This window comes from Macaca thibetana, chromosome 1 (assembly GCF_024542745.1).
Source record: "Macaca thibetana thibetana isolate TM-01 chromosome 1, ASM2454274v1, whole genome shotgun sequence".
NCBI lineage: Eukaryota > Metazoa > Chordata > Mammalia > Primates > Cercopithecidae > Macaca > Macaca thibetana.
Window position 1 is genome coordinate 77,560,541 of NC_065578.1, and position 13,989 is coordinate 77,574,529.

Below are 13,989 nucleotides of genomic sequence, written 5' to 3' on the forward strand. Positions count from 1 at the left end.
CAAATCCAACAAACATACTCTCTCTGCCAATAAACTATATTTTAGAATAACAATCGATAAATCCTATGGTTTGATTCTGTCCTGGTTGTGAAGTAATGACATACTAGAAGGAGTGTGTCAGCTCAGAAATAAAAACAATTAGGTATTATTCTTTTCAAGGGCACTAACTGGGGTAATTACTTCACTTTTCTATGCCTTAATTGCTGTAACATAAGGGGTTAGACTGGGCTCTGTCTCCACAGTTCTGTCTGAGTCTAAGCATCAGTTTCTCTAAACAATGCAGGAGTGATAGAATACTTTTTTACATGGTGGAAAAACTTGAACACTGCTTTGGAAAGTTGATTAACCTTTAAAATGGGTATTTGTTGATTGCTTTCTTGGTGTCTATTTCTTCATTTCTTTAACAGACTTGGGTTTTTGTCTCTAGGGTCTTGTTCTGCTTTGCTCAGCTACGCATCTGGCATGGACTGCATACCATGGATACCACATCTGGCTCCAGCGGTGGAACCTGCCCGGCTTAAACCAACCAGTATATCCCTTTCTGGCGAATGGTGAGAAACAGCCAGGCAAGGAACCAGATTCTGCCTGCCTTTGTGGGCCACGTGAAGGAGTTTGGGCTTTACTTAAAGCAGAGTGGGCGGCCTCTGCAGGGTTTTAAACAAGGAGCAGCTTGGTCAAATCCGCATTCCATTTGGTCTGGCTCAGGGTCATGAGGCCCCCACTCCAGTTTCATTCCTCTGTGTGTTTGCACTGTTCCCTTAGCTTCCTCTCTAACTGCTGCCTCTTTGCTTTTAAAACACCCTGAAATTGACCGGAGAAAAGAATGAAATGGGCACTGTGTGTTCCTAGTACTTGTTCCAGCACTCCCTTTGTGGCAATTTGTTTTTCCCGGTAAATACAATTCACCCTTTCTTAATTATGATTTGAGTTTTTGGTAGCTCTGACTTGTAAATTGGCACTAATATTCAGCTTTTTCAATCTTAAAAATGGGATCCAGCAGTGGAGGTGTGGGCTTTAATAACCTTGTCTGTGACTGGTTTCCCTGTGGCAAGCAGCTGCCAGTGGGGCTCATACTGTGGCCCTTCTCTGGGGTCTTGTTTTGTGCAGCCGGAGCGCAGTCTCACCCAGCACTTATCCCAGCAGCGAGGAGCTGCACAGACTGACTCGCAGATATCTCTGTCCTCACTCCTTCCAAATGGTCTTCATAATGGAAATCAAATTTAGCTCCAAACAGGATCACCTGAAGCCCTTAGTCCCGTCTTGCATTTGTTGGTTGCACCCCAGAGCAAGCTCATTCCTTTGCTTTCTTTCACTCCAAAGGGTTGAACCTTCTTTCTGAGTCTGCCTGTAAACTCCTGGAGGGGCCAGAGCCTCTTCCAGTTGCTTCTTCTACAGAGAGCTCTGGGCACAGTGAGTGCTGGATAACACCAGTAGAATGACTGAAAGGGCAGAGAAATTAAAAAGTTCTGAGTCTGGGTGTTTTTTTTTTTTTTTTTTTTTTTTTTTTGCAACAGGATCTGGCTCTGTCACACAGGCTGGAGTGCAGCGGTGCAATCTCGGCTCACTGCAACCACTACCTTCCAGGCTCAAGCAGTCCTCCCACCTCAGCCTCCAGACTACAGGTATATGCCACCACATCTGGCTAATTTTTGTATTTTTTGTAGAGATGGAGTTTCTCCATGTTGTCTAGGCTGGTCTCAAACTTCTGGGCTCAAGCGATTCTCCTGCTTTGGCCTCCCAAGGTGTTGGGATTACAGGTGTGAGTCACTATGCCTGACCAGTTTAGGTGTCTTTTGTTTCCTAATGAGGTAGCTGGGGGCCCCTAGGTAGCCTCAGGATGGGGCTGGTCACCCAGAAAGACCAAAGCATGATTAGAGGGTTGGGACTTTCATCCCTACTCTCAACCCTCTGGTATGGTAGAGGGGCTAAAGATTGAATTGTTCACTAACATCCAATGATTTAACTAGTTGTGCCTATGTAATGAAGCCTCCATAAAAGCCCAAAGGACTGGGTTTGGGGAGCTTCCTGATAGATGAACTTGTGGGGGTTCCTGGAGGGTGGTGTGTTACTTGATCCATACCTTGCCCTGTGCATCTTTTAATAAATGGGTAAATAAAGTGTTTTCCTGAGTTCTGTTAGCCACTCTAGCAAATCAATTGCACCCAAGGAAAGGGTTGTGGGAACCCCGGTTTATACCCAGTCAGTCAGACATGGTGACAACCTACTACTTGCCACTGGCATCTGAAGTGAGGGGCTGTCTTGTGGTACTGAGCCTTCAACCTGTACTATCTGATGCTATCTACAGGTGGACAGTGTCAGAATTGAATTGAATTAGAGGATACTCAGCTGGTGTCTTCTATAGAACTGCTTGCTTGTCATGTGTGGAAAACCCCCACAAATCTGATGTCTGAAGTGCTGTATTGAGTGGATGATAGAGAGTAGGGAAAAGCAATTCCTCCTGCCTTATCTCTTGTAATAGATTTTTCTGCTTTATCTTGATTATTATTCAACCTGGCTCTCTTTTTCCCTCAACTTTGCTTTCCATTTCTCTACAGCACGTTTCACCATCAGACAGTATTGTATATTTTATGTTTTGCTAATTTACTTGTTTATTGTCTGCTTCCCTGCACTGGGGTATAAGCTCCACAAGGGAAGAGAGTCTGTTCTGAGCTGTATTTCCAGCACCGCACAGTGCTTGGTACAGGTGCTCTATGGATATCTATTGAGCGAATCTGTCCCACTTTTGAAGATGGTTTATTCTTTGGATTTTGCCCGCCTTTTCTTGACTCCTCTCTAGGGCTGGAGTTGTCTGGTAGAATATCTGGCTGTTTGGACTCATGTTGTTTTGCTTTGCTCTGTCGTGCTTTGAAGATCACACTATCAAGGTATCCAGGTACTTGGAAAGAAGGCAAAGTGGCATCAGGCCAGCGGCTCGCTAACAATCTTGAAGATTTTATTTAGATGAGAGCTGTTTGGCTTATTTGGAATCCATTGGGGTTACTTTTTATCCAGAAATAATGACTTACCGGGCTTACTGTGTACTCTACTGAATACCTTGCCTATCTTTGCTTGATTCATTCTTAGAATAAATCTATGAGGTTCATATTAGTACCTAAATCTTACAGGTGAGAAAACTGAGGCACAGACTGGTTAAGAAAATTGAAGGTCACACAGGGAGTTAGTGGCCATACTGGGAACTGAATCCAGGTCTTGCTGACTGCAGTGTTCATGTATTTAACCGAGAGGCTGTTTGGACTTGCTATTAGGGGCTTCAACTGTACATTTGTACCAATTCTTTGACTTGTTCTCATTGGTTCCTGAGACCAGAGATTTTCCTGCTTTGCTGACATTCTTCACCTTAGTGCTGGAGCATATTTTAAATAATAAAGGATGGCATACAGGATTTTATGTTCAATATCACTGTAATTGCTTACAATAATTTAAGTGATCAGATAGACACATAATGCATGTTAATGCAGTTAATGTTTGTTTCAAAACAATATATATTTCAAAATGATGCAGAACAGTAGTTCTCAAACGTCAGAGTATATCAAGGTAGAGCTTACAAAAATTGAAAATGTTGACTCTTATGCCCAGGGATTCTTTTCTGTCTTATTTTTAAAAAAATATTTATTTAATTTTTAAAAAATTGATAAATAATATTTGTATATATTCATGGGGTATGTAGCAATGTTTTGATACATATAAAGTACAGTGATCACATCAGGGTACTTAGCATACCCATCATCTTAAACATTTATCATTTCTTTGTGTTGGGAGTGTTCAATATCCTTCTTCTAGCTATTTGAGACTATATAACATATTATTGTTAACTATTGTCATCCTAGTGGCATAGAACACTAGAATGTATTTCTTCTTTCTAGCTGAAGTTTTATATCCTTTAACAAATCTCTCTCCATTCCCCCCTTTCCCCTGTCCTTCCCAGCCTCTAGTATCCTGTTTTTCTTCTTACTTCTATGAGATCTTTTTCTTTGCTTCTACAGATGAGTGAGAACACGTGATGTTTAACTTTCTGTTCCTGGCTCATTTTACTTAACATAATGTCCTCCAGTTCCATCCAAGTTATTGTGAGTGACAGGATTTCATCCTTTTTTATGGCTGAATAGTATTCCATTGTGTATATATACTACATTTTTCTTATCTATTCATCTGTTGTTGGACACCTAGGTTGATTCTATATCTTAGTTATTATGAATAGTGCTGCAATAAACATGGGAGTACAAATGTCTCTGTGATATACTGATTTCCTTTCCTTTGGATAAATTCCCAGTAGAGGGGTTGCTAAATCATACAGTAGTTCTATATGTAGTTTTTTGAGGAACCTCCATACTATTTTCCTAACTAGCTGTATTAGTTTACATTTCCAACAGAGTAGAAGAGTTCCCTTTTGTCTGCATCCTTGCCAGCATTTGTTATTTTTTGACTTTTTCATAATAGCCATCCTAATTAGGGTCCCAGAGATTCTGACCCAGCTGATATAAATGTTCAACAAGACTGCTCAGGTGATTTTGCTGTCAATGGTTCTTGATCATCATTTAAGAAATACTAACAGGTAAACATCAGGAAAAACACAGGATTAAGGAAGTCTTATATGTAGTCCCAGACAGAGGCTAACAGACTTCAGAGCTCTATTTGCATGACAACTTGATAGGTGCCCTGAAAATATGGTAAAGAAAATTTGGAATTGTTGATTGATCCTCAAGATAAGGAGACTAAAATTCTCCAGTAAGGTGTTATGCAAGGCTGTGTGTGTGGGTGTGTGTGTGCATGTGTATGCTTGTGTGTGTTGATGTGAGGTATGTGTGGGGATATAAAATAGTCTCTCTTTATCTTTGGGGATCCATTTCCAAGACTCTCACCAGATGTCTAAAACTAAGGATAGTACTGAGTTCTATATATACTATGTTTTCTTGTATACATACATACCTATGATAAAGTTTAACATGTAAATTAGGTACAGCAAGAGATTAACTACAATAATTGATAATAGAACAATTATAACAACATACTATACTAAAAGTTATGTGAATGTTATCTCTCTCTTTTAAAATCTTATTTTCTGTACAGGCATATTTGGAGATATTATAGGTTTGGTTCTAGACAATTATAATAAAACAAATATCTCAGTAAAGTGAGTCACACTTTTTTTTTTCGTTTCCCAGTGCATACGAAAGTTATGTTTACATGACACTGTAGCTTATTAAGTGTCTAGAAAAATCACATATATATCTTAAATAAAAAATAGCTTATTCTTGGCTGGGTGTAGTAGCTCATGCCTGTGATCCTAGTACTTTGGGAGGCCAAGACGGGCGGATCACCTGAGGTCAGGAGTTCAAGACCAGCCTGGCCAACATGGTGAAACCCTGGCTTTACTAAAAATATAAAAATTAGCCAGGTGTGGTGGTGCACACCTGTAATCCCAGCTACTTGGGAGGCTGAGAGAGAATCACTTGAATCTGGGAGGCAGAGGTTGCAGCGAGCCCAGATCACACCACTGCATTCCAGCCTGGAAAACAAAAGTGAGACTCCACCTCAAAAAAAAAAAAAAAAAGCTTATTCTTAAAAAGTGCTGACAGACATGAAGTGAGCACATGCTGTTGGAAAATTGGTGCCAATAGACTGCTCAACGCAGCATTGCTGCAAAACTTCAATTTGTAAAAAATGCAATATCTGTGAAGTAAAATAAAGTGAAGTTTGCCTATAGCCATCTATCTTTGGACCACAGGTAACTGAAACCATGGAAGGTGAAACTACAGATAAGAGGGTACTACTGTACAAGAAGTATAATGATACTCAAGTATAGGGCGAGATCAAGTTGCCTAACTACCTTGGTGGAACAGTGACATAATCAGTGGGAAGAGACTTGTTGAGCAGGTTATTTAAGCTGCCACTCAAATATTTTCTGACTTTGCCCAGGGGATTGCTTTTCTTGAGTTATTTGGAAGGTAGTTCTGAAGGAAACTAAAAGAGTAAGCTACCCTTTATGGGAGATTTATTAAAAAACAGAGAGATCGCACTTAAAGGTCTGGTAGAAAGTTACAATGATGGAAAGAGAATCCTCCCTTCTATTTGAGAGAGCCACAGGATCAACTCAGGAGACTGACAGGGCAACACTGAGAGGCTGGAGAAGGCGGCGGTGAAGGCATTCATGTTGTTAGGGTGGCATCACTAGCAAGACAGGGCAGCATCAGCAGGGCTGGGGGGGAGTGGAGGGAATGACTCGGACCACTTCAGTAGGGGGAAGGCTAGGCCTTGGGTTCTCAGTGGTTTCTCTGGGCGGTGGCTTAGAGTCCTGTTAAACCAGGCTCTTAATAATAACTAACACTTAGTAGAGTACCTTACTATGTGCTGAGTCCTTATGTAAATTGTTTGTATTACTACTTGAATGAGAAATTGTTTTTCTCGTTGATCTAGCAAGTGGCAGAGGTGGGAACTGAACCCAGACAGCTAGCTTCGGAGTCAGTGGGCATAAGTGCTGGGCTGTATGTTTTCTCCTATGTACCTTAATGCCAGTTAGTGCTCCCTGTTCTGGATGTGCAGATCATGCAGGTGAGACCCTGGAGAGCTACTTTTCAAGCACATACCATTATTAATTGGTGAGGTAAAAGGCGGGGTTCATTATAAACTTCTACCTGGAAAATGATTCTCAAAGAACATCCCTTGCCCATACCAGACCCATAGAAGCTAGTTGATACATGTTTACTTGAATGAAGAAAAAAAAATCCTGCTTACAATGGTTTGAGAATATTGTCTTTGAATACCGTACACTAAACAACTTATTGTAATGACAACAGCCAGAGGCCATTCATCTTCATAAGCTGAACTGCTTAATGTAGGCTGAAAAAAATAGACCTTTTTTTTATTTCACAGTCAGAAAAATGACTTTTTGACAAAAATGAAAAACCCAAAACAATATTTTATTGAAAAAACAAAAAAGTCCAGACCCTGGTATTCTCCTTCTCCCCAGTTCCAGGAGGGTCTGATTTGAAAAGAAGCCCTTTACCCCCCTAACTGGGTTATTTTAATATTATATTGATAGTTTATAATGAACCACCTATACTATGCTTCTGCCCATGAAGAACTTATGTTCCATTCAGAGGAAAAAATAAGTTTGTTTACTCACTTTTCCCTGTTCTCAGAGCTTTCTAATACTGATTCACTTCTTTTTTTGCTCAAGAAAATAGGATGCAAGAGTAGAAGTTGATCCTCGAGGCTTGCGAAAGTGGGGTTCTTTCTGAAAGTGAAGCCAGCAGCCAAGAGCCACCCTTCAGAAGATAAAAGGAAGAGCAGCTGCATGAGCGATGGCCACAGCAACGCATGGGTCCTGTCTGTCCACGTAGTCCTCTCCATCTGCCTGTAACTTGCCAGGTCTTCTACCCACACTGGGGAAATTCCAGCTGCCAACCCTCTTTGGGTTGCACCTCCCCTTTTTGCACACGGCTCTATTGGGAAGGCAGCTGTCATGTGTCTATTTGAAAGACAAGAAACCAGTCTAGTTGCGGAAAAGAGATTTAGATTACATCAGAATAACAATGCAAATCATTTGTGCAGTTCTTAGTACAGAAAACAGATGTAGGAACAAAAATTGGGAGAGTTAAAGAAAGTGGTTTTTTATTCTGTCATCAAAATTGTTTTTTAAAAACATGTCACAAAAAAACACATCTGTAGTAAGATAAATAATTGTGTGCTGGCTTCATAAACAGAATGAATGGTTGAATTCACACAACGTTATTTACTGTTTCAGGGCACACACACGTGGTTTCCAAGTGGTTTCTTGCCACTTTGGCCTTCAACTGGCCTTGATGTTTTCCACTGAGGGTTGTCTGATTGTCTCCACCACAGCCCTGAGTCTAAGCAAAAGCCCATGGGTTGGTTGACTGGTGTTCCTGTCGTCCTTGGGAGTGGACAGACTGGCAGATGTGGGGCTAGTGGGGAAGATTCTCATAAACAGTTTATTTGTTGTAAGAACTCCAATTGGAATGTGGTTTCCAATCATGGGAGGAGGACTGCTTTAGAACAAGTTAGAGAGAGAGAGAGAGAGTGTGTGTGTGTGTGTGTGTGTGTCACACACTTGGTGCTTGGTGTTGCTGTTTTGTATCATTTCACCCTTTAGTCTGAAACAGAAACTTATTTATTGAGATTTGTTGATTCATGTTGCTGATGATACATGGTAGTGTCACAAGTATGGGAAGAACTTCTAAGTGTGCGGTAATTCAGCCTTTTTCTTTTTTCTTTTTTTTTTTTTTTGTTGCTCTTTCCCTCTACACCTTGATCTTGAAAAGCCCGGCAAGGAGTTTACTCAGAGACAAGTCTTTAAAGGCTCTCCAGGCCTCAGCGATACCATGTTGTAAATAATCCTCTTCATGGTGCTAAGCTTTTAATGAAGCAGTGAAGAAAATAAGATGCAAATCCCAATCAAATGAGGCCTTGTTGCATAGTGTATCAGAAAACAGCTGAGAACTCAAACAGCAGCTGCTTTTTCTTTTTCAGGAAACTTTCTATAATAATACCAATAAAACCCAAGACTATTATTCTGAACAGAAACAAGAAATACAGCTGGAGCCATTTCCTATCCACCTGATGAAGGGCACTACCAGGCACTCACTCTGGCTCTGTCCACCGATGCCTGTGCCCACTTTGTGTGACGTAGCTTCCATGGAGACAAGAGCAATGGTAATGGAAGAAGAAAGTCTGGATGTACTCGTGCAGAAAGAGAAAGCTTCATGGAACAATATTAATCTTCTGGTCATCTCTGTGCCCATAAAGTTGTCAGATTGACTTTGGATTTAAAGCCTGAAAATGAGTCCCAAGGAAGTCCATTGACATGAGGCCCAAGGAAGACAGTTTTTGGAAGGGGCAAGACAGGAAGGATGGTTTGGTCACTGTGAGGAAGAGGAGGGTAGAAAAGCCTCAGGACATCAGAATCTTTAGGAAGTGGCTACTGACAATCAAGCAGAGCTTTCTCCCTGTGGGTCTCTATCCATTTAGTGGCTTTTTGTGCTAAGCAGCTCAGTGACTGCCTTCTGCTCCAGATGTGACCTTCAGTCTCTGTTGCTCCTTTCTGCTGGCAATGCTCAGTGTAATTTCAGCCACAGAGGAAAGGAGGTGAAGTGAACATCAGTGGGAGCCTAAAAAGTTAAACAACGGATGTGTTTTCCCAGTGTAGAGAAAAGCTTGCTTCTCCATCCCCAGGACTTTGTGCCCTGCTCACCTGGAAGGTAAGCAGCAAGCTGCTGGGGCACAAGGAGCCTGTGAGTGACTGAGAGCAATGATGAGCTCATCCCCTCCTTTAGGCACCTCACCTTCTGCTTCAACCATTTCGGTGGTTTCTTAGTTTGTTTCCCTGCCTACTATTGCCTCTTCTCATTCAGAGTTCATTCTGACGACAGCCACTAAATTAGTCATCCTCAGGAAGAGCCTGGGTCATGCCTCAAACTCTGCAGAGGCTCCTGAGGGCTCACTGAATGATGCTTAAGCCCCTTGCCTGCCCCTCGAGACATGGTACAGTCAGGCTCTGCTTCCCTTTCCCCATCTGTGCTGCTTACACTCCGTTGGACCCCTCAGGTGCCTTTCTGCCATGCTCTGGAATTTGGGGGACTGGCTTCTACATGCTTCACTGGGGCTTCCTCACTCTCTGGCTTTTCATTGGGTTTGACCATTGACAGAGGGAAGTGGATGTCTGGATACTTATTCCTCCCCTCTCTTCCTGTCAGTCCTTGATTCTGGCAGTAACCAAGTCTTGTTTCTCTACCCAGGCCACGACTCCTATCAAGCCACCCCTCTTTCACAGTGTTCTGGTAACTCCACTTCTTTTGCTCCTTCAGATCCGTGGCTGGAAATGGCCGCATGCTGTTGCTCATCTCTGTTGGCTTCGGCATCCCAGGGTTGATAGTTTACCTTGCCCATTCCTCTTAAAGAATAGATTTATTCAATAATTTCCCTTTACTTTCTTGGGTGTGTCACCTCTTTCTTGCTGAAATCCTATCTCCATCCTCTCCTCTCTTGTCCAAGCAAAACAGCCACTTGCTATTCCTCAAACATAGTACTTTCTCTTCTCTGTGACTTTTCATTTGCTAGCTTTCTTCATCTAGTCCCAAGGAAACTCAGGTTTGGAGGATCCTAATCAGCGGTCCAGTAATCAGATGCTTCAATTCTCTCTGCATCTCCTGCTAAATGATTGTCTAGTCTTTGTTGAAATATTTGTAAGGCAGGAATTCATTGCCTATTAAGGCATCAGTATTTATTCATTCAGTTCATTCAGTGAACATTGTTGCTGCCTCCTACCATGTGCCAAGTGCTGTGCATGGTGTCTCTTCTCAAGAAGCTCAAAACAGTGAGGAGATGAACGTATGAATAAGCAATTTTGGGACAATGTGATATGGATTACTTTGGTGTTATTCAGAAGTGCTTTGAAAGCACAGACAGCTGAGATGGGATGGAGTGCAGTCTTGCTCTGTTGCCCAGGCTCATCTGATATGAAATGGAGTCTCACTCTGTCCCCTAGGCTGGAGTGCAGTGGCATGATCTCAGCTCACTGCAACCCCACCTCCCAGGTTCAGGAGATTCTCCTGCCTCAGCCTCCCAAGTATCTGGGATTACAGGTGCCCGCCGCCACACCTGGCTATTCCTTGATAGGTTTTTAAGCTCCATGAGGACAGAGTCCTTGTCTTGATTATCATGGAATCCCCTTTATTTAGCATTTTATGAGGTTGAAATCAAGACGTCAGCCTGGCTGAAATTTTCCCTGAAAGAAAGTTTTTTTTTTTTTTTCTGGAGGAAAAATCCAGTTCCAAGCTCATTTTTGTTATCAGCAGAATTCAGTCCTCTGCATTTGTAGTACTGAGGTCCCCATTTTTTTAGTAGTTACTGCCAGCCAGAGAAGACTCTGCCTTTAAAGGGGTCATGCAATTAGGTCAGGACCACCTGGATAATCTCCCTTTCTAAAGTCACTTCTGCCATATAACATAACCTAATCCTGGGAGGCAAATTCATCAAATTCCCAATCTGGGGGATTAGGTGGAGCATGTACACCAGAGGAAGAAGAGGGAAATCTTGGGGAAAATTCTAGAATTCTGGTAGGAAGCAACATAAATTGAAAATAGTATATATGATATGTTGAATCAAAATAGACAAGCTTAATCAATGGTTTCAGAACTCAAGACAGTAATGACCCTTAGGGTCAAGGAGGCAGAGAAACAATAGCATACATGAAAAGGAAGTATTCAGTCAATGGGTACACACTCATTGCCTTCCAGATGCTAAAGAGAACCTAGCCATGCCATGCTGGCCTTATGGTCTACAAAACTATGCATTAATAAGTGGGATTTTTGAAAAAATGTTACTTTAAGTTCTGGGATACATGTGCAGAATGTGCATGTTTTTTAGATAGGTATATATGTGCCATGGTGGTTTGCTGCACTTATCAACCTGTCATCTAGGTTTTAAGCCCCACATGCATTAGGTATTTGTCCTAATGCTCTCCCTCGCCTTTCCCCCATCCCCAACAGGCCCCGGTGTGTGATGTTCCCCTCCCTGTGTCCACGTGTTCTCATTGTTCAACTCCCATAAGTGGAATTTTTTAAAGCTGCTAAATTTGTGGTAATTTTTACTCATCGATAGAAAAGTAATACAAGACCTCAACTCCTGACCAGTCTGTGGGTAGTAATCTTATCAAACAAGTTGCCTCATTATATAAACATTTTGCAGCTACTTTATTACAGAGGACTCATCAGGAAGTTATGTTGCTCAAAACTAGGCATTTTGTAGATGCTTTCTTAAGATTGATTTATGGCCAAGATGACCTTTAGTCTATACCAGTTTTATCAGATTTCAAGAATAAAATGATTCCATCACAGTAGTGGTTTTTTTTTTCTTTCCTCTAAGCTTGACTATTAGCTCAAATGATTGTCAAGAGCTCTGCATTTACCTGGAAATATAGAAATGCTGAATTCTAGGTACATGTCAGCCAGTGAGTTTGAAACCTGGCTTTGCTTATTATTATATATATGCCATGGACGAGTTACGCCCTTAAAAACCTTAAGCTTTTCATTTGTAAAATGGGTATAGTAGCACCTTCCTTGCAAACTGTCTGTAAGGCTTGAAGATGGGGTATATAAAGTGCCACTCTACTTCTTCATACCCTCTCCTTCATCTTTCCTTGATCCTTTTTCCCTTTCTCTTTTTAAGATGTGATTTTACAGAAAGGTACTAAAAATAAACAAAGGAAAGAAAATGTTAGGAAAAGCCTTTTAGGTTTTAGCGTTAATTTCTGTTGTGAGTTCACTTGTCTATAAAGTTATACTTGGTACCATGACGAACACTGAGAAGTGTTTCCTGCCCGAAGGGGACAGACATTCTGAAGGAGACGGGATGGCTTCACATAATCTATCTTTTTATTTTTGTGTTGGCTCAGTATTCTCTTTTTCTGATTACAAGGGTGTGGTTCCTTTAGGAAGTGGGATTGCTCTAGTGTATTTTATAAGACCAGTGAAGTAATCTTTCCACTGTGACCTATCCTTGGATGGGGGAATGGGAATGGGAGGAAGAAATGTGGATTTTTTTCAAGGTAGTGGCACATGAGCGACAGCCTTTGCTGCTTGTGGTATACAGGATGTTTCTGTAACAGAGCATATAAACACAACATTCATGACTAAGTGTTTTGTAGAATGGAAAAATCAATGACTAGACTAGGAAGGAAACCATCATTATGGACAAATACCATGGCTGGTGTCAGTTGCACAGAAGGACCATAGACCTGATGCAGGCGCTGTTGAAGATGTCCAAGTTACTCAAAAGCCATTAAAACATCAGTTTTAATTTTTCCGATTGTTTCCCAAAACACACAGATGAAAATCCTGTGTGGTTGACTTTGGCTGCTGTTACATGAAATTTTACAAAGCTTAGGAGATCTATTTTTTTTCCCATAAAAATCAGTGGAATTCTAATGTGACACTTGGGAATTGTGTTTGAATTCTGAATGTGTGTTTATGTCTCAATTTCCCACCAACACAGATGTTTACTTCAGAAAGACAGTCACTCTAGACCTTTCCTGGACTCTCACCCAAGTTTTTCACAAGAATAGTGTATCATTATGTAAGAGAGCAGCTGCTGGTATCTTTTACACTTTTTTGGAAAGTTCTTTAATTTTTTCTTCATGAGAGTTTCCACAGGGGTGGAATCATTTTGTTTTAGTGTTAGAATATATTGTCTTTGAAGGGAAACTAGTTAACTCCTATAAGCTGAGGGAAAAGAAAGAGAATGGATGTAGAACTGGTGTAGCTGATGTTGCTAAAATAGATTGCGTCACGGTCAAATGGGAATGAACATTGAAATAATAAAATATCATTCTTATTCCACAATAGAGAGAAGAGGGTTAGCCCCTTGACAATGGAAAGGAATAAGGGAGAAAAAACAGATGAAGGAGAGTATGAAGAAGTAGAGTGGCACTTTATATACCCCATCTCCAAGCGTCACAGACAGCTTGCAAGGTAGGAGTCACTATGCCCATTTTACAAATGAAAAACTTGAGGTTTTGAAGGGGGTCACTTGTCCATGGCATACATATAATAAAAAAAAAATCCAGGTTTCAAACTTACTGGTTGACAAGTACCTGGAATTCAGCATTTCTATGTTGCCAGGTTTCCAGTATCAGATGGAAATAACCATATCTAATCAGCAATAAATGAGACATAATTATACTCCTTACCGTATAAAGTTTTCTAAACACTAAGTAAATTGAATAAACTGAGACTCTAGTAAGCAGTCTTAAAGCATTTGACTCAATATAATTCAGGATCATAGTATAGTTTACAGATATTTTTATCTTTCTAATTTCTTCATTCTCTTTGCATCAAGTTAGAATGAGAGGAAAGGCCTTTATCTAGTGCTCAAATTAAGAGTTTGTTACAGAGAAAGTTGGTAGGCATTTTTGAGAAAGACTTTTGGAAAGATTTTGGAACAGAATTGCGG

General features: G+C 41.0%; 1 long non-coding RNA gene across 4 annotated transcripts in view; it reads left to right on the plus strand.

The window, feature by feature from the left end:
• LOC126963408 (uncharacterized) overlaps nt 1-13,989 on the plus strand; it is a 45,840-nt gene that overhangs the window by 17,001 nt on the left and 14,850 nt on the right. For 3 of the 4 annotated variants that reach the window (XR_007729057.1, XR_007729058.1, XR_007729056.1), the window contains exons 2-5: nt 428-551; nt 1,515-1,622; nt 7,199-9,239; nt 13,383-13,508. This is a non-coding gene — a long non-coding RNA (uncharacterized LOC126963408). The remainder of the gene's footprint in view (nt 1-427; nt 552-1,514; nt 1,623-7,198; nt 9,240-13,382; nt 13,509-13,989) is intronic. The other variant, XR_007729059.1, reaches the window with a different exon arrangement.